Raw genomic sequence first — 19,671 nt, 5'->3', positions numbered from 1 at the left:
CCGAAATTCGGGAGATACCGTTCCATGGGGGCTACATCAAATCGTCGATCTATAACTACAAATTTCTGGCGGAAAGTTTCTAGACTCAAAGAAGACTAATTACCAAATTTTCGATATTTCTGTAAAACCTTCAAAATACCGAAAATCAAGAGGTACGCTTCTATGGGGGATATACGAACCCGCGGACCTATACTGATAATTCTCTTCTGTAATATTTCATAACCCATGCAAGATTAAATAACAAATTTCGGTCTTTCGGTGGGATATTGACATCAAAACTTTTAGAATTACGAAAATCGGGAAGTACCGTTCTATGGAGGCTATTCCGAAACGTGGACCTATACCGACGGATTTCAGCCAGAAAGACTTTTCCCTCCAACAAAGACTAAATACCAAGTTTCAGCCATTTCGGTGGGTTGATGTGGCCACAACCGTCAAAATACCGAAAATCGGGAGGTACCAGTCAATGGGGGTACCAGTCAAACTTCATATGGAACGTGTAATGCCCCAAATGAAGATCAAGTACCAAATTTCAGCCAATTCAGTGTAATATTGAGACGACAACCTTCAAAATACCGAAAATCGGGTGGTAACTTTCTATGGGGGCTATATGAAGGCGTGGACCTATACCGACAAATTTTATATGGAACGTGTAATACCCCAAATGAAGACCAAATACCAAATGTCAGCAATTTCGGTGGATTATTGTGGCCACAACCTTCAAAACTCCGAAAATCGGGAGGCACCGTTCTATGGGGGCTATATGAAGGCGTGGACCTATACCGACAACTTTTTGGGAGAAAGTTTTATACCCCCAATGAAGACTAAGTACCAAATTTCGGCGTGATAAAGAGGCAAAAACCTATACCGACAAATTTCATATGGAACCTGTAATGCCCCAAATGAAGATCAAATACAGCATACAACTTAGACCTTTGGACCATTATATCAGGAAACAGGGACTTGGCCACGAAAAACATGATAAACAGCGACACTGGGAGTACGTTCGGTAAAAGTTTCCAAAGGATTTTGGAACACTTAAACAAAAATGTTGATCATTTGTGTGGGTGGTTCCCAAAGGAGTGGGCCGATAGGGGGGGACACTTTTAAATATTTCAAGAAATATCGCGCCTACTATTTTAATGTACATTTTCAAACTTTGGGCCTGAAATAGGGAACTCCTTGGCATTGTTCTGTGGAAACGGAATTTCACTAAAATTTAGTACCTGTGGAAAAATGAAACAGCTCACTTCGTGTAAACGCTACAGTAATTTATTGATACGATTCTTAAAGACAACAATACTACCTACGTAAAAAAATGAACTCAATATCTGTTATAGTTTCCGATGTGCAAAAATTACGTATTTTGCAAAATTGCGAAAAAAAATTGTCGTCTTTAGGAACACGCCACACTCACACCATCCAATACTTTGACCTATATTTTTTGGTTTCCTTAATTTCAATATGTTAACTATCGAATCCCATATAGACATTTACAATCGGTGACGCAAAACTTGGGGTTTTCGCCAGAAAAATCGATTACTGAACCACTGTGCGCCGTTTTCTTTTTGAGAGTTTTCGTGCGCTTTCGGGTCATTTTCTCAACAAGTATGGACTTGCCACTCAAAAAAATGTTACCATCGTAATAGGCACCTTGAGTGCAACCAGTTGCAAGAAAAATAAAAACGATTCCAGAAGAGGTCTCAAACTGTACTTTTTTTGGTGTGAGAGGTAACCGAAGGCGTTGACATAATGCAATGTGTTGGCATAGTGCAAACTATGGACCAAATCGGTTACTGCCTTCGAGAGTGATGGTGCGCACCATTTTAGCGACAAGTTTTGAACTGTTGTGTGGGAGGTACCCAAGGGGTTAACCGATATGGTCCATCGTATCACTTTATTTAAATTTGCGCAAAATATTACCAATGCTAAATTTTGTATCGAATTGGTTTATCCGTTGGACAGCTATCGTGCATTGCATCCACTAAACATGGTGTCTTAGCGGAGAGCTGGCTCCTATCTGGACTTTTTCGAAATTTTATGTGAGAGCTACCCGAAGGAGTAAACCGAGATGGTCCATTTTCGAACTTTATCTAAGATTTGATGTTCAAAGAATGGAGCAAATCGTTTACTGCCTTCGAGAGTTATTCTGCACACCATTTAATTGAAAGGTTTTGGTCTTTTGTGGGGAATGTACATAAAGGAGTGGACCGATATGGCTTATATTCGAACTTGAAATAAGTTTGACAAAAATATTACCAAATTTTGGACCAAATCGGTTGATCAGTTCGGCAGTTCTATTGCGCTCCAGACACTAGACATGGTGGGGGTTTATAAACCTTAAGGGCCATGTTCTCAGGAAATATGTACTTGACCCTGATAAAATTAGTATCGTCGTAATGGGGGCAGCGAATACAAGTTGTTGAAACGAAAATTAAAACTATTCGAGAGCAGGCCTTAAAAAACACTTTTCCGAAATTTTGGGGGGGAGGTACCTGAAGTAGTGAGTAGTATTCGATCCTCATCTATGGCTGTTAGAAGTTTCCCTATATACAAAGTACGGGCCAAATCGGCTAGTCATTTTAAAAGGTAATTTTTCCGAACATTTTTGAAGTTTTTTTGGAGATGGTATTTGAAGGAGTGGACCTATTTGGTCATCTTCGAACTTAAACTATGTTTGGACAAAATATTACGAAGGCCAAATTTTGAACCGAATTTTAATCCGTTCGAGAGTTATCGTGCGCTCCAGTCAGCAGATAGACCATTATTTCGATGAGGCATATTTTGCCCGTTTGAAGATGTATGTAGGTCAGAAGTTTATCGTGCAGCCCTCGTATCAATTAAAAAAAATAATTTCAAAATATTTGGAATATCAGAGAGTTCTTCCAAATATTTTTAAAATAAAATTTTACCAGGATTTTATAACGACCTTCTGAGACATAAGCAAAGGTTGCAGCTTTCCGTTATTTGTAATCCACAGGAAAAAAAACGATCGTGACCAGTATGGCGTATAAGTACTATTAATATATAAAACAGGGTTGCGTATGATTGTTGAGAATAAAAAAAATAGTTATACGTCACCCTTTTAAAACGTTTTTAGATGTGACTTCTTTGGGAAATTTATTGAATGAAAACAATCGACCCAAATCTTCAGCAGAATGTTGCAGGTCTACACTCTTATTTTCAGATTTTTATATGAAGAGAATCATTTCACAATATATATCTGTCCTTATTTATATTAGGCAATTTTCCTTGCGGCAGATGTCAGTTTGAAGGAGAGAGAGGTGAGGCATATGGTAACTCTTTGCCACTCAACACCCTCTCACCGACAAACTGACAATTGCCGCAAGGAAAAATGTCTAATGTAAATATGGACAAATCAACTGAATTTTTAAAAATCAGAGTTGATAAATTTTTTAAATAATTAATAATCTCATTTGATGTTTGATTTTTTGGTTGGTTTACTGCAGTCAGGGGTACCAATACAAACGCTGCTCAACAACTCACGTACACAAAGGGTGTAAAGTTCAGACCGTCGCCAGCTTATAAAAAGTATTTTTAATTCAGTAAAACGTTGCTTGTACCCCACGTTGGGCGCCATTTTGAAGTTTTTCACATACAATTTTGATCAATAATTTGCACTATTTTTTTATTATTTTACTACGCAAATTTTCCGTTTTCCTCTTTAATAATAAATTCCGAACTAGACCTGTCATTATCCAGGAGAACATTTCTGGTACCCCATGTTGGGCGCCATTTGCAGTACTACTCCCAAAGATTTCATTCAAATGATTTTGACCATACGCCTTATTTGGCTACATGTTTTCTCCCCTTTTCCTTTTAAAAATAAATCTCAAAGCACCCTACCATCCCCATGAAAAAAAAGAGTGAAACAACAGCAGAATGAGTTGCAAACTGCCAAAGTGCAGACAAAGATAAAAATATAACATTAAATTTCATCGCTGCACAAAAATGACAACACATGCTTCCCGACTTCTTGATACATAACAATATCCGCAGTTAAATTTAATGAGAACATTTGCCTGCATTACAATAGAGAGATAAAAACCATTGGCCAAGAAAAATGGTTATCCTTTGTTACAAAGCTAATAAAAAACAGGGAGAGAGAGAACATGGACAAGAAAAGTACATTTTTACAACTTTTGTCAGCAGTGATAATAATAACAATGATGGTATTATATATTTCTTTGAAATAATGACAATCCATTGTGGCCAAATAATACAAGAAATTGGCCAGGGGTATTGGCAAACACAAAACATTCGACAGAAACCCCAAGGGAGTTCTCTAACACACAAAATAAAGGGGGTTGTTTTATATTCCTGCCTACATTCATCATTATTTCAACAGGTAAATTATATATCCAGGAGAGTGTTAGAAAGTGACAAAAGGGGTTGGAAATAGAATGAGTAGCATAGAATTTGTTCAATTCATCAAAACTTTTATAGGAAACCTTTCTTGTCGTATCCAATCAAAAATTCCATGAATAAATAATAAGTCTCTTATTACTATGGAGGAAAAATGGCCACTTCCATGGAGGTAGGAGGTAGGCTAATGTATTGCCTTTTGATTTGTACACAATTTGGTTTATATGTATAAGTGAATATATATGCGTGTCTTATAATATAATTCTAGGAAATTGCGTAGTTCCTTAAAAAAAGGCTTTCAAAAGGGATATTCTGGCATATTCAACACAAATACCAAAAAATAAGAACAAAACAACAAAGAATTTCCAAACACAAAATTATCCCCCAGCTACCAAATATGTTTTCTTTTATTTATTTGTTCGTTCTTCCTTTGCTGCCCACAAAATTCCTCAGGGTCAATTTTTTTATTTGACGTAAATCTTTTCACAGTAGAAGTATATTTATTATTCCTTGTCAGGGAGTTCTATCGAAAGCTTCCTAAAACGTGTTTCACTTTACGCAAAATCCAACAACCGTTTGTCCGTCCGTCCACACGAATATATCCTTGTATTGTCTAACAACAAAGGAAACGAATGAACGTTGAAGAACTTAAGAAGGAAGGTCCCAAACAAAACTGAAGGTTAACAGAATGTTAATGTGAGTAGTGGAGGAGTAGGAGAACAGAAACACAAGAAACAAAGACATTTTTTTGAGAGCCAAAAGTTGTGGTTTTTTGGTAGTAGTTGCCAGAAAATTTAAGAAGTTTGTTTTGTATTTTCATATGTCGAATACAAGATTGGTATAGTGTACCAAATAGTAATTATATAAACAAATTTGTTTTATTTTTTGAAATATATGGAGAAAATTATAAAACATGAATTGTGCCCCACGTTGGGCGCCAATTTCTCAACAGTTATTAAGCGTCCTAATCAAAGGACTCACTCATTGAAATGAATATTTTAAATTAAGAGCAGAATTCACTTAGTTAAATATATCAATTTTAACTTTGAACTTCTTTAAAAAAATATTTTTTTATTAACCTGTATTTTTTAAAAATATTTTTATAAACTTGGATTTTTTGAACATTGTCCCTTCTTCAAACTTTAAAAATCTCCTTTTTCAAATGTGGATATTAAAAAAAGTATTTTTCCTGACGTGGATATTTTTAAAATATTTTGTTAAATGTGATTTTTTAAATTATTTTTATAAAAAAATATATTTTTTTTCGAACGTATTTTTTAATATTTTTTTTAAACATACTTTTTTCAATCGTGCTTTTGCTTAAAAAAATTTAAAAGTACGATTTTTTAATTTGTTTTTTTTCAAAGGATGATTTTTTAAATTATTTCTTTAAAAGGGGGATTTTTTTAAATATTATTTTACAAATGTGTTTTTTTTTTAATTTAAAAGTGGATTCCTTTAATTATTTTTTCATAGTTTTTATTGTTTTGTTTTTATTTTTTTTTTAATTTTATTGTTTTCAATCGTGCAGTTTCTTATAAGTTTTTTTAAAGTAAGATTTTTTTAGTTTGTTTCTTTTCCAAAGTATAATTTTTTTAAACTATTTTTTTGCTACTTTTTTTCAAACGTGATTTTTTTAATTTAAAATTGGATTCTTTTAAATATTATTCATAGTTTTTAATTTTTTAAACTTGTATTTTTAAATTAATTTTTCACTCGTGCACTTTGTTAAACATTTGTTTAAAGTAAAATTTTTACAAGTACAAAATTATTTTTTAAGAAGAATTTTTAATTTTTTTTCTAAGTGATTTTTTATGAGTTTTTTTTAGCTAATCGACCTCTAAGATTTTTTGCAAGTAAAATCAGAGTTAATTGAATTTATTATTTTTTTTTAAATTAAGGAGTGGATTCTTCTAATAGTCTGTTTCACTAAGACGATTCGAATACAATTTCGTTCGAACTACTACAAAACTTATGTTTTTTAAAAAATATTTGATTCATTTTTATTTCAAATTAAAAAAAGGGTCTACAACAACAGGAGTTTGGTAGTAATTCGAACGAATTTGAATTCGAATCGTCTTAGAAAAACAGACCATAAATATTTTTCAAAGCAGGATTTTTTTTTTTTTGAAAATTTCCCTTTTTAAGCGTGTATTTAAAAAAATTAAATGTTATTTCCAACGTAAATTTTTTAAAAAATTAATTTTTTTAAAAAATGTATTTTTTCGAACTACGATTTTTATTTTATATTTATTTTATTTTTTTTTTTGAAAAGTGGATTTTATTTATTTCATTGTCGTGGATTTCTTAAAATACTTTTGCAGTCGTGGATTTTCTAATATATTTTTTCAATCGTTGATTTCTTAAAATATTTTTTCAATCTTGGAATTTTTAAAATATTTTTTCAATTGTGGATTTTTTTAAAAAAAAAATTTAAATTGTGGATTTTTTAAAATATTTTTTCAATAGTGGATATTTTAATATTTTTGAATGAGGATTTAAATTTTATTACAATCGTGGATTTATTTAAAAAATATTTGTAATCATGGATTTTTTAAAATATTTTTTCAATAATGGATTTTTTTTTTAATATTTTTTCAATAGTGGAGTTTTTAAAATATTTTTTCAATCTTGATTTTTAAATATTATTTCAATCGATTTTTTTTCTTAAATTTTCAATTGTGGATTTTTTTAAAAAAATTTTCAATCGTGGAAATTTTTAAAAAAATATCTATCGTGGATTTTTTTAATTTTTTTGAAGGTGGATTTTTTCAATCGTGGACTTTTTAAAATATTTTTTCATTCGTTGATTTTTTAAAATATTTTTTCAATCGTGGATTTTATAAAATATTTTTTCATTGGTGGATTTTTAAAACATTTTTCAATTTTTTTAAAAATATTTTTTAATCATCGATTTTTTTAAAATATTTTTCAATAGTGGATTTTTTTAAACATTTTTTCAATCGTGTAGTTTTTAAAATATTTGTTCAATCGTAAATTTCTTAAAATATTTTTTCAATCGTATTTTTTTTAAAAAATTTTCTGTCGTGGATTTTTTTAAAAAAATTTTTCAATCGTGGATTTTTTAAAATATTTTCGAATTTCGATCTTTTTCATTTTTTTGAAGGTGGATTTAAATTATTTTATTGTCGTGGACTTTTTAAAATACTTTTTTTCAATCGTTGATTTTTTTAAATATTTTTTTCAATCGTTGATTTTTAAAACATTTTTTCAATCGTGGATTTTTTAAAATATTTTTACAATCGTGGAGTTTTTAAAATATTTTTTCAATTGTGATTTTTTTTAAAATATTTTTTCAATCGACCTTTTTGTTTAAAAAAATTCAACGGTAGACTTTTTAAAACCTTTTTAAATATTTTTTCAATCGTGGATTTTATTAAAATATTTTTTCAATCGTGGATTTTTTTAAAATATTTTTTTGATGGTGGATTTTTACACCATTATTTCAATCGTGGATTTTTTTAAAATATTTGTTTGATGGTGGATTTTTACAACATTTTTTTAATATTTTTCAATAGTGGATTTAATTTTTTTTTACAATCGTGGATTTTTTTAAAAATATTTTTCAATCATGGATTTTTTTAAATATTTTTTCAATAGTGGATTTTTTAAAATATTTTTTTAATCGTGATTTTTTTTAAAATATTTTTTCAACCGTAATGTTTTCTTTAAATTTCAATCGTGGATTTTTTTTAAAAAAATTTCAATCGTGGATTTTTTAAAAAATTTTCAATCGTGGATTTTTTAAAATATTTTCGAACTACTACCTTTTTAAATTTTTTTGAAATGTGAATTTAAATTATTTTATTATCATGGATTTCTTAAAATTTTTTTCAATTGTGGATTTTTTAAAATATTTTTTCAATCGTGGACTTTTTAAAATATTTTTTCAATCGTTGATTTTTTAAAATATTTTATCAATCGTTAATTTTTTTCATATTTTTTCAATAGTGGATTTTTTAAAAAATTTTCAATCGTGGATTTTTTAAAATATTTTCGAACTACTACCTTTTTAAATTTTTTTGAAAAGTGAATTTAAATTATTTTATTATCATGGATTTCTTAAAATTTTTTTCAATTGTGGATTTTTTAAAATATTTTTTCAATCGTGGACTTTTTAAAACATTTTTTCAATCGTAGATTTTTTAAAGGTGGATTTAATTTTTTTAACAATCGTGGATTTATTAAAAATAGTTTTCAATGGTGGATTTTTTAAAACATATTTTCAATCGTGGATTTTTTAAAATATTTTTTCTGTCTTGAATTTTTTAAAATATTTTTTCAATCGTAGAGTTTTAAAAAAATATTTTTTGAATCGTAAATTTTTTAAAATATTTTTTCAATAGTGAATTTTTTAAAATATTTTTTTAATCGTAATTTTTTTTAAAAAATTTCAATTGTGGACTTTTCTTTTTTTTTTAAAAATTTTTAGTCGTGGATTTTTTAAAATATTTTCGAAGTACAATCTTTTTTATGTTTTTTTGAAAGGTGGATTTAAATTATTTTATTATCGTGGATTTCTTAAAATATTTTTTCAATCGTGGACTTTCTAAAATATTTTTTCAATCGTTGATTTTTTAAAATATTTTTTCAATCGTGAATTTTTTAAAATATTTTTTAATCGTAATTTTTTTTTTAAAAAATTCAATTGTGGATTTTTCTAAAAAAAAATCAATCGTGGATTTTTTCAAAAAAAATTTCAATCTTGGATTTTTTTAAAAAAATTTCAGTCGTGGATTTTTTAAAATATTTTCGAACTACGACCTTTTTTAATTTTTTTGAAAGGTGAATTTGAATTATTTTATTATCGTGGATTTCTTAAAATTTTTTTTTAATTGTGGGTTTCTTAAAATATTTTTTCAATCGTGGACTTTTTAAAATATTTTTTCAATCGTTGATTTTTTAAAATATTTTTTCAATCGTTAATTTTTTTCCTAGTTTTTCAATGGTGGATTTTTAAAACATTTTTTCAATCGTGGATTTTTTAAAGGTGGATTTAATTTTTTTAACAATCGTGGATTTATTAAAAATAGTTTTCAATCGTGGATTTTTTAAAATATTTTTTCTGTCTTAAATTTTTTAAAATATTTTTTCAATCGTGGAGTTTTAAAAAAATATTTTTTGAATCGTAAATTTTTTAAAATATTTTTTCAATAGTGAATTTTTTAAAATATTTTTTTAATCGTATTTTTTTTAAAAAAATTTCAATTGTGGATTTTTCTAAAAAAATTTTGAATCGTGGATTTTTTTAAAAATTTTTAGTCGTGGATTTTTTAAAATATTTTCGAACTACGATCTTTTTTAATTTTTTTTTTTTTGAAACGTGGATTTAAATTATTTTATTGTCGTGGATTTCTTAAAATATTTTTTCAATCGTGGACTTTTTAAAATATTTTTTAAAATGTTTTTTGAATCGTGGATTTTTTAAAATATTTTTTCAATTGTGGATTTTTTTAAATGTTTTTCAATCGTGGATTTTTTAAAATAGTTTTGCAATCGTGAATTTTTTTCATATATTATTTTCCATAGTAAATTTTTTAAAGAAATTTTCAATCGTGGATTTTTTTAAATATTTTTTCAATCGTGGATTTTTACAAATCGTGGATTTTTTCAAATATTTTTTCAATCGTGGATTTTTTTATATATTTTTTCAATCGTGGATTTTTTCAAATATTTTTTCAGTCGTAGATTTTGTTAATATTTTTTAAAGGTGGATTTATATTTTGTTCAATCGTGGATTTTTTAAATATTTTTTTGTAGAATTTTTTAAAATTTTGTTTTTCAAAATAGTCAGGCTTAATCCCATAGTCGTTGTTTTAATATTTTATTGAAACAACTTTAATTTATTAGTGGGAAACAATTGGCGATGTTTACCAAGGGGTAAGGCAGGGAAGACTATAGTTTCAGTTCTCGCCACAGATCTTCATCAGTTCCCTTGTTTCTTGTTTTTCAACAAGAAACTTTTTATACCCAAGTTCAATCGTGGATTTTTTTTAAATATTTTTTGAAGAATTTTTTTTTAAATATTTGTTCAATTGTGTACTTTTTTTTAAAATATTCTTTCAATGATGGATATGAATAATTTTTTCAATCGTGATTTTTTTATATTTTTTAACAGTGGATTTAAATTAATTTTCTTTAATCATGGAGTTTTTAAATATTTTTGTAAAGGTGGATTTAAACATCTTTTTTCAATAGTGTTTTTTTAATGTTTCTTTAACATTGGATTTAAATGATTTTTTCAATCGTAGAGTTTTTTTAAAATATGTTTTTAATGGTGGATTTATATGGTTTTTTCTCAATAGCGGATTTATTAAATAAGTTTTTAAAGGAAATTAAAATTATCTTTTTCAATTGATTTTTTAAAGTACGATTTTCTAAAAATATTTTTTTTTTAAAAGAGATATTTTTTTTAATTTTTCTTTAAAGGACGATTTTTTTAAATATTTTTTTTAAAAGGGAATTTAAAAAAAATTGGAACATGGATTTTTAATATATTTTTTAAACCTGGTTTTCTTTATAATTATTTTTTCAAGCCTGCATTTCTTTAAAAATATTTTTTTTCAATCGTGGAGAGGGACCCTCAAATCTATAAACGTGAATTTCACTAGAAGTTACTTCCTCATCTGTTCACAAATAATTTCCAATTTGTGAACAGATGAGGAACTAACTTCTAGTGTTTCAAAATATAACAAATATAATATCCCTGATGATGATCGTCGGAGAAGATCGAAATATCGAAAAATTAAAATAATATTAAAAACAGAACAACATGTTTTTAATTTATTGACCTCAAGCCAAACTAAATCTTAGAGAAAATTCAGTCCAAATGTCAACTATAACCATACTACAGTTTCGTAAAACCTTAAACATTTTTTCACGTTGGGCGCCATTTTAGCAACTATGTACTAGTAAAGAAAATCACCTGGTTTGAATATTCCAAAGAAGGGGAATTATTCGATTGTATGGCATGCATTACCACAAATGAGCCAACTTTTAAAATTAGAGATGTCGTGTGAGAACATTTTCTAAAAATTCAAAATTCCAAAACCATAAATGCATACTGAAACTTTATTCTATGTTGATTAATAATCTGTCCCACATAGCAAGAGTTTATAAATTGATATCGTGTTCCACGTTGTGCGGAGAGTTAGAGAGAGTTAAAGGAAAAAAGCGTTGTTATCCACGTTGGGCGCAAATTTGAGCAAATCCGTTGTTAAAAAATCACCTATAAAGAGACACCATTGACAGATGATTCATTTTAAAAATCCCAGGGGTTCCTAAAACTATTATTTAAATTAATTAGACATAGTAAATTTTGAAAATGATCGTATTTAGGAGTCCAAAGTATCACCTATTTAGAAAAGCCAGAGGGCGAATGTAAATCTTGATGATTTAAAGATTTACTTCCAACCCATAAACCAAGAATTAATAAATTTTGTGATGGTTTTTGAAGGATTCTCACGTTGTTCACCATGTGAACAGGGATGATAGTGAGTTACACTACCAAAAATGTAATTGTGTCATAACATTAGCTGAAATGTGTTACTGTATCACGTTGGGCGCCATTTATATGTATTTCGTTTTTTTATTTTAATTACTTTTTTCTCTATCTCCTTTTACATTTTGGCGAAACCAAATATTATATATGCTTTAAAAACAAATATTTGCTTAGAAGCTTCATATCAGTTTGAATACAATTATCCACCCATAATTTCCTGTTGCCAATAAAAACCTCTATCCTAAAAACGAACAGTTCACCTCCTTTTTTTAAAAAATTGCAACCCATTTTTGGTATAAACAAAAAGTAATATTAAATTTCATGTGTATAGTTTTGTCAACTCTCCCCCTCTCTCCCTCGCTAACCATCCTCACTCCGTCATCCAATGTGAGCAAGCAAAAAGGGTCACATAACAAATTTGTTTATGGCCAAAATATTCCACTAAGACATTTGATAAAAAACTTGAATAAATTTAAAATAACCATAATTCATGTGAATGTATGTGTTTCCATATAATAAATTGTACGTTAGTGTTAGAAGAGCAAGGACAATTTGGAATATGGAAGAAAACATTTTTATATTTTTATACGACCTAAATATGATGACATGGGGTTAGACAATAAACCGGCGTTTATGTTTATGACGTAATTTTTTTTATTATAATTTATTTTAAGATACGCAATAAAAAAAGTAGTTATTTATCGGACAATTTTTTTTCTGGGATTTTTTTGTAGGAACACAGTCCACAAAACGTGGACTATTGGATTTATTAAAGATTTGTTTGGAGCAACAAAAAAGGCCACGAAACGTGGGGGCACTGTACATGGATTTTTTTAAATATTTTTAGGAGCAACCCAACTAAACGTGGTTTGATATAAAATTCTTTGGCCCCGAAACGTGGATTTTTAACGATTTTTTTTTGGGAGCACCCAAAGGGGCCACAAAAAGTGAATTTTTTCAAGAGGTTTTCCTCACTCTATAGAAAAACTCACGATGTCTTCTTCTGTCTATAGAGGTCTTATTTTACCTATAGAATACCTCAAGAGGTTTTCTTTTTTCACTAGAAGGCCTCAAGAGGTATCTTTTTTCACTAGAAGGCCTCAATAGGTCTTCATCTTAAGAGGGCTGTAGAGGTATCCTTCTTAAGAGGGCTGTCGAGGTATTCTTCTATCGATAGACGACCTCAAGAGGTCATCTTCTGTCTATAGCAATGGTAGGCAACATATTTTTCTATTGCATACTTGTATTGTGTGAGTGCTATGTTTTTTCAATTAATTAAATTGTGTGTGTGAGCATTTTTACACACACAATTACAAATGGGAGCCTCATTGCCTACCATTAGTCTATAGATGTCTTACTTTATTTATAGAAGACCTCAAGAAGTTTTTTAGTAGAAGGTCTCAAGAGGTCTTCTTCTATTAAGGTTTTCTTCGGTCTATAGAATACGTCAAGAAGTCTTCTTTCTTCTATAGAAGACCTGAAGCTGCCTTCTTCAGTTCATAGAAGACTTAAATAAGTCTTAGTTTATCAATGAAAGTCTTAACGAAGTTCTCTTTGTCTATAGAGGGGAAGAAGCTTTCTTTGTCAGTCCAAAGAAGAGCTAATGAGGTCTCCCTATGTCTAAGGAACACCTCATACAGTCTTCTTCCGGCTACATATGACCTAAAGTTCTCTTCTACAGTCTATTGAAAATCTCAAGAGAACTTGTTCTTTCCATAAAAAATGTCAAGTGGCCTTCTTCTGTCTATAGAATACGACATACAGCCTTCATCTGTCTATAGGAGACCTAAAGAGGTCTTCTTCTGCCGAAATCCTAATGGGGACTTCTTCTGTCTACGGAAGACCTCTAGAGGACTTCTCCTGTCTGTAATAGAACTCAAGATGACTTCTTCTGTCTATAGAAGATATCAAGAGGTCTTCTATTGTCTACAGAAAACCTGAAGAGGTCTTCTTCCTTATATAGAAGTCCTAAAGAAGTATTATTATGTACATAAAAGACCTCAAGTGGACAAAAGGAGGTCTCCTTCTATCTACAGAAGACCTAAGGAGGTCTTCTTCTGTCTATAGAAGAACAGTATGTCTTCATCTGCCAATAGAAATCTAGAGGAGGTTTTATTCTGTCTATAGAAGTCCTCAAGAGGTCTTTTCCTGGCTATAGAACACCTGAAGAGGCTTTATTCTGTCCATAGAAAACCTGAAAAGAACTTTTTGGGTCTATAGAAGACCAGAAGAGATTTGCTTCTTTCTATAGACGTCCTAAAGATGTCTTCTTCTATATATGGAAGACCTGAAGAGGTCTTCTTTCCTCTACAGAAGTCCTGAACAGTTCTTCTTATGTATATAGAAGACCTCAAGTGGTCTACAGAAGACAAGAAGAAGTATTCTTATATTTATAGAAGACCCAATTAGGTCTCCTTTTGTCTATAAAAATTCTGAAGAGGTCTTCTTCTGTCTTAAGGAGAAGAAGAATATGTCTTCTTCTGCCTTTAGAAACCTCGAGGAGGTTTTCGTTTGTGGGGTCTTTTAATTTTTATTGATATCTGCAGGTATTCTAAAGACAGTCTAAGGTCGCTTCAGGTCCTCCCCAGGCTTTCTAGAGACAGAAAAGACCTATTGAGGTCTTCTGTAGACAGAAGAAGACCTCTGAAGACCTAAAGAGATCTTAAGACTTCAAGAGGACTTCTTCTGTTTATCGTAGACCTCAAGAGGTCTTTTTCTGGTTATAAAACACCTGACCTGAAATGCTCTCTTTCTGCCGATATAAGAAAATAGTCTCCTTCTGCCTATGGAAGTCCTGAGGAGGTCTTTTTTTGTCTACAGAAAACCTCCAATCTGCAGAAGACTTTAATAGGTCTTGTTTGGTCTATGGAGAGGTCTTTTCTGCCTCTAGTAAGGCCCAGGGAGGACCTGGAGATGCCTTAGACTGTCTCTAGAATACATGCGCAGGTATATGCATGTATTCTAGAGACAGTCTAAGGCATCTCCAGGTCCTCCTCTGTTTGCAGAATACCTGAAGTGGTATTATTGTGTTCGTAGAATACCTGAAGACGCCTACGGAAGTCCTGAAGAGGTCTTCTTTTGTCTACGGAAAACCTCCAGTGGTCTTCTTCCGTCTACGGAAGATCTCAGTAGGTTTTATTTTGTCTATGTAAAGGCCTGTCTCTAGAAAGGCCTGGAGAGGATCTAAAGAGGCCTTTGACTGTCTTTAGAATACCTACAGATATCTGATTCGGTCCTGAAGTAACCTGAAGTGATATTAATTTCGTAGAATAGAAAGGCCTGGGGAGGACCTGAAGAGGCCTTAAATTGTCTTTAGAATATCTGCAGATACCTGCTACTGTCTTCAGAAGACCTGAACTGATATTATTCTGTTCGTTGAATGCTTTAAGACGTCTTCTCCTGTCTATAGTAGACCTGAGGAGATCTGTTTCTGTCTATAGAACCCCTCGTTGCTATATAGAAGACCAGAGGTCTTCTGTCTTTACGAAATCGGAAAATGAAAGATGAAAACCTTTTGGAGGGGTCTTTTCTGGAAAGGCCTGTCTACGGAAGACCTCAATAGATTTTATTTTGACTTATGTAAGGCCTCGAGGGGTCTTTTCTGTCTCTAGAAAGGAATGGGGGGACCTGAAGACGCCTAAGACTGTCTTTAGAATACCTGCAGATTCGGTCCTGAAGTAATCTGAAGTTATATTAATTTCGTAGAATGCCTGAAGACGTATTCTCCTGTCTATAGAAGACCTGAGGCGATCTGTTTCTGTCTATAAAACCCCTCTTTGCTATATAGAAGACTAGAGGTCTTCTTCTGTCTATAGAAGATTCTATAAGAGATTTTCTACAGTCTATAGAAGACCTGAAAGAGACATCTTCTGTTTACCGAATACCTCGAGAGGACTTCTTTTGTCTACAGAAGACTTCAAGAGGTAATTTTCTGTTTATAGAGGATGTCAAGAGGTCTTCTTTTCCCCATAGAAGAGCTTAGGAGATCCTTTACTGGCTATATAAGACCTGAAGAGGCTTTTTTCTGTCCATAGAAGATTTGAAAAGGTCTGTGTATGTCTAAAGAAAAACTGAGAGGTATTTTTCTTTCTAAAGAAGACTTGAGGATGTCTACTTCTGTTCATAGAAGACCTGAAAAAGTCTTTTTTGCCTGTGGAAGACTTAAAGAAGTCTTCGTCCTTCTATAGAAGTCCTGAAGACGTCTTCTTATGTTTATAGAAGACCTCTAGTGGCCTATAGAAGACTTAAGTAGGCCTTTATATAGAAAACCTGAAAAAGTTTTCATCAGTCTGTAGAAAAACTAATGAGAGCTTTGTCTGTCTATAGATTACCTGAATTCTTTGTTTAAAAAAGAGCTGAGACCTTTTTTTGTCTTTTGAAGACCTACAGAAGCCTTCTTCTCACTTTGGAATACCTAAAGAGGCCTTCTTCCGTCTTTGGAAGATCTGAAGAGATGCCTATGCCTTTGGGGAAATTCTCTGAATATAGTATCGTTGATGTCAGAAAAGTGTCCCAGAAGGCTTGAAGAGGCCTTCTTCTGTCTTTGAAATACCTAAAGATGCCTTCTTTTGTCATTTGAAGACCTCAAGAAGCCTTCTTCTGTCTTTGGAAGACCTAAACAGGCCTTTTTCTGTCTTTGGAGGACCTGAAAAGACCTTCATCTGTCTTTGGAGAAGTCTCAATAGGACTTCATCTGTTTACAGAAAATCCCAGGAGGTCTTATTTTGTCGATGGAGATCTTATTCTGTCTACATGAAGGACTGGGGAAGACCTAAGGTGGTATTACTCTGTTCGTTGAAGCCCAGAAGACGTGTTTTTCTATCTATAGAAGCCCAAGAGGCCTTCCTCTGCCTATAGAAAAACTTAAGTGGTCTTTTTCGACTTATAGAAGACCTGAGGAGTCCTTTTCTGGCTTTAGAAGACCTAAGGAGAAGCCTTCTTCTATCTATCGAAAATCTGAGGAGTTTTTTTTTTCTGTTTTGTATGTATAGAAGTGATCTTAATTAATCGTCTCGATTACATGCTATTGTACATTGTACCCTTAGCCTTCTTCTTCAATGTTCTTTTGCCAATATTGTCATATCTTATAGGCTGCCGATGTGCGTACAATCAACTTGCTTTGCTTGGGGTTTATTTTTACATTATGTGCAAAAGAAGACAAAGAAAATACTCTCTAAAAATGACAGACAGACAGACAAAAAACTACATCAGTGAAGAAGCAGCTACAAGTTGTAATCCATCACATTGGCCCTTCAGTTGCTTGCAATGAATAGACGACGAATAAACGACAAATGTCATTTACCCCAGTGCCTGACTGCCTTATGGGCGGGAGACGACCGGGAGAATGTATTTACGATCGAAAGACCCCCTTATTCTTTCTTCTTAAGGAAATTTTATATTGGTTGACATTGCTGCTGGGGTAATAGAAGCAACAACGATCAACAAAAACAACAACAACTGATAAACACAATATCAAATGATTTTGCACAAAAAAGAAGAAGAAAAGCAGCATTGTAATGCTACCAAAAGCAGCACAGCGAAAATGCAAAGACCGCAAAATCAAACCATAATAATGGCTGCGCTACAGAGTACATACATCAACAACATCAGATAAAGAATGGGATCGGATTGTCATTTACAACAAGAACAACAATAACAACCACCATCAGCAACAGCATTCATTGCCATAAAGAAGAATCGACAAAAGAAGGAAGTTATTTGATATGTTTGCAAGAGATCAGATGTAGAGCATAGCTTGTGTTACATACTCTTCATCGCCATCATCACCATCTTTTGTAGCTTGAGCTTCATGTTCATACAATTGAATCCTTTCTTTCTTTATATAAAAGAAATTATTTTTACTCGAATGTGAGGCCTAATTAGGAAGACTTCGATTTGCAGATGAAGTGAGTGTGAGATAGAAAGAGATAGAATATAAAATGTTGAGATCTTTTCAACACTTTGTTGTCTGGGAATTCAAGAAGTTGTGCCCTGAAATAGGATATTTTATTTCAATTAAAAAAAGGATTTATATTGGCTTGCCCTATTTTGTGTGTGAGTGTTTAGGTGTGGCAGCATACGAAAGCAAAATTTCAGGCATGGGAAAACTCTCTGAAAATATTATTGTTGATGTCAGAAAAGTGCTCCAGAAGACTTGAAGAGGCGTTCTTCTGACTTTGGAATACGTAAAAAGGCCTTCTTTTGTCTTTTGAAGACCTAAGAAAGCCTTCCTCTGTCTTTGACAGACCTAAGAATGCCTTATTATGTCTTTGGAAGACCTGAGAGACCTTCTTCTGCGTTTGAAGACCTAAAGAAGCCTTCTTCCGTCTTTGGAAGGCCTGAAGAGACTTTCTTCTGCCTTTGGAAAACCTGAAGAGACCTTCTTCTGCCTGTGGAATACCTAAAGAGGCTTTCGTTTGTCTTTTGAAGACCTAAAAAAACCTTATTCTGCCTTTGGAACACCTAAAGAGGCTTTCTTCTGTGAACACCTAATAAGGCCTTCTTCTGTCTTTGGAACACCTGAAGAGACCTTCCTCTGTCTTTGGAAGACCTGCCTTTTGAAGACCTAAGAATGCATTATTATGTCTTTGAAAGACCTGAAGAGGCCTTCTTCTGTCTTTGGAAGACCTAAAGAGACCTTCTTCTGCCTTTTGAAGACCTAAGGATGCCTTATTATGTCTTTGGAAGACCTGAGAGACCATCCTATGTCTTTGGAAGACATGAAGAGACCTTCCTCTGCCTTTGGTAGACCTGAGAGACCTTCTTCTGCCTTTGGAAGACCTAAAGAGACCTTCTTTTGCCTTTGGAAGACTTAACGATGCCTTCCTCTGTCTCTCGAAGACCTAAAGATACATTCCTCTGTCTTTGGAAGGCCTGAAGAGACCTTCTTCTGTCTTTGGAAGACCTGAAGATATGTTTTTCTGCCTTTAGAAGGACTGAATGGGGCCTTTTTCCGTCTCTGGGACACCTAAAGAGGCCTTCCTCTGTCTTTGGAAGACCTTAAGAGACCTTCATCTGTCTTTGGAAGACCTGAAGAGACGTTCTTCTGTCTGTCGAAGAGCTTAAGAGACCTTCTTCTGCCTTTGGAAGACCTGAAGATGCCTTCTTCTGTCTTTGGAAGACCTGAAGAGACCTTTCTTTGCCTTTGGACGACCTGAAGAGGTCTTCTTCTGTCTTTGGAATACTTAAAGTGGCCTTCTTTTGTCATTTGAAGACCTAAAGAAGCCTTCTTCTGTGGTGACCTTCTTCTTTCTTTGGAAAACCTGAAGAGACCTTCTTCTGCCTTTTGAGGAACTAAGGATGCCTTATTATGTCTTTGGAAGACTTGAGAGACGTTCCTCTGTATTTGAAAGACCTGAAGATACCTTCTTCTGTCTTTGGAATACCACAAGATGCCGTCGTTTGTCTTTGGAACACCTAATAAGGCCTTCTTCTGTCTTTGGAACACCTGAAGAGACCTTCCTCTGTCTTTGGAAGACCTGCCTTTTGAAGACCTAAGAATGCATTATTATGTCTTTGAAAGACCTGAAGAGGCCTTCTTCTGTCTTTGGAAGACCTAAAGAGACCTTCTTCTGCCTTTTGAAGACCTAAGGATGCCTTATTATGTCTTTGGAAGACCTGAGAGACCATCCTATGTCTTTGGAAGACATGAAGAGACCTTCCTCTGCCTTTGGTAGACCTGAGAGACCTTCTTCTGCCTTTGGAAGACCTAAAGAGACCTTCTTTTGCCTTTGGAAGACTTAACGATGCCTTCCTCTGTCTCT

The 19,671-nt window shown here is 32.1% G+C and overlaps 1 protein-coding gene across 5 annotated transcripts in view; it reads right to left on the bottom strand.

Moving 5' to 3' along the window:
* The window catches only part of spen (spen family transcriptional repressor split ends), a 344,925-nt gene that overhangs the window by 212,663 nt on the left and 112,591 nt on the right, over window positions 1-19,671 (bottom strand). The gene's annotated exons all lie outside the window — the stretch shown is intronic.

Source organism: Musca autumnalis, unplaced genomic scaffold, assembly GCF_047663935.1.
Source record: "Musca autumnalis isolate F117 unplaced genomic scaffold, ASM4766393v1 scaffold_2, whole genome shotgun sequence".
Lineage (NCBI taxonomy): Eukaryota > Metazoa > Arthropoda > Insecta > Diptera > Muscidae > Musca > Musca autumnalis.
This window is presented reverse-complemented; position numbering and strand designations above follow the sequence as displayed.